This window comes from Mus caroli, chromosome 1, assembly GCF_900094665.2.
Source record: "Mus caroli chromosome 1, CAROLI_EIJ_v1.1, whole genome shotgun sequence".
Taxonomy (NCBI): Eukaryota; Metazoa; Chordata; class Mammalia; order Rodentia; family Muridae; genus Mus; species Mus caroli.
Genome location: NC_034570.1, coordinates 104,911,534 through 104,913,548, shown reverse-complemented (window position 1 = coordinate 104,913,548; position 2,015 = coordinate 104,911,534).

Sequence of the window (2,015 nt, the reverse complement as noted above, 5' to 3'; positions counted from 1 at the left end):
CAGAAATTAACATGGACACAGTGAAACTAACAGAAGTTATGAAACAAATGGATTTATCAGATATCAACAAAACATTTTATCCCAAAACAAAAGGATATTCTTTCTTCTCAGTACCTAATGGTACCTTCTCCAAAATTGACCATATAATTGGTCAAAAAACAGGCCTCAACAGATACCAAAATATTGAAATTGTCCCATGCATTCTATCAGATCACCATGGACTTAGTCTGATCTTCAATAACAACATAAATAATAGAAAGCCAATATTCACATGGAAACTAAACAACACTCTACTCAATGATTCCTTGGTCAAGGAAGGAAGAAATTAAAGACTCTTTAGAGTATAATGAAAATGAAACCACAACTTACTCAAACTTATCGCACACAATGAACGCATTTCTAAGAGGAAAACTCATAGCTATTACTGCCTGCAAAAAGAAGTTAGAGTGAGCACACACTAGCAGCTTGACAACACACCTAAAAACTCTAGAACAAAAGGAAGCAACTTCAAACAAGAAGAGTAGACAGTGGGAAATAATCAAACTCAGGGGTGAAATAAACCAAGTTGAAATAAGAACTATTCAAAGAATCAACCAAAGGAGGACCTGGTTCTTTGAGAAAATCAACAAGATAGATAAACCCTTATCCAGACTCACTAAAGGGCACAGGGACAGCATCCTAATTAACAAAATCAGAAATGAAAAGGGAGACATAACAACAGATCCTGAAGAAATTCAAAACACCATCATCTCCTACAAAAGGCTATACTCAACAAAACTGGAAAACCTGGACGAAATGGACAAATTTCTAGACAGAAACCAGGTACCAAAGTTAAATCAGGATCAGGTTAATGATATAAACAGTCCTATATCCCCTAAAGAAATAGAAGCAGTCATTAATAGTCTCCCAACCAAAAAAGGCCCAGGACCAGATGGGTTTAGTGCAGGGTTCTATCAGACCTTCAAAGAAGATCTAATTCCAGTTCTTCACAAACTATTCCACAAAATAGAAGCATAAGGTAACCTACCCAATTTATTCTATGAAGCCACGGTTACTCTGGTACCTAAACTACAGAAAGACTCAACAAAGATAGAGAAATTCAGACCAATTTCCCTTATGAATATAGACGCAAAAATACTGAAAAAAAAATCTCATTAACCGAATCGAAGAACACATCAAAACTAACATCTGAGGAAAGCAGAAAACCTGGCCTGAGTAGAGGCACAAGCCCCTTCCTGCCGACCAGCACAAGGGTAGCTGGGCGCAGAGTCAGCTGATACCCGCCAGCTACTCCCAACACCAGCCACAGGATCTTAAGACTTCAGGTGATCTGGCCACCCTCCTGGCCAGAGGACAGGTCTTGGCCCGGCCCGGGAGCCCTTTGCCTCAGGATCAGCAGAAGCCATCTTGGTTCCAGGACTCCACCGAACTTAGGAACTTAGTATGCACAGATGAGAGTGTGCACCACAGAATCTGACAGCTTTTGGGACAGGTGGGAGCCACAGACCCTCTGAGGCAGCCCTCTTTTTGGGCCTCAGACATCTGGCAACCCTCCAGGCCAGAGGATAGGTGTCCACCCGGCCCAGGAGCCCTTTGCCTCAAGATCTGCAGAAGCCATCTTGGTTCCGGGACTCCACCGAACTTAGGAACTTAGTCTGCACAGGTGAGAGTGTGCACCACAGAACCTGACAGCTTGTGAGACAGGCGGGAGCCATAGAGCTACTGAGGCAGCACCCTTTTCGGGCCCCAGACATCCAGCCACCTTACTGGGCAGAGGACAGGTGTCCACCGGGCCAGAAAGGCTTTTGCCTCTAGATTGGTGGTAGCCATCTTGGTTCCGGGACACCACCGAACATAGTCTGCACAGGTGAGAGTATGCACCACACAAGCTGACAGCTTCTGTGACCCACCAAAGCAAAACAGCTTCTGGGAAAGGTCCTGTTTTGGGCCTTCATCTTTGGCCAGGAGGAGGTCCAAATACCAGATATCTGTGCACCTTCCCTGTAAGAGGAGAG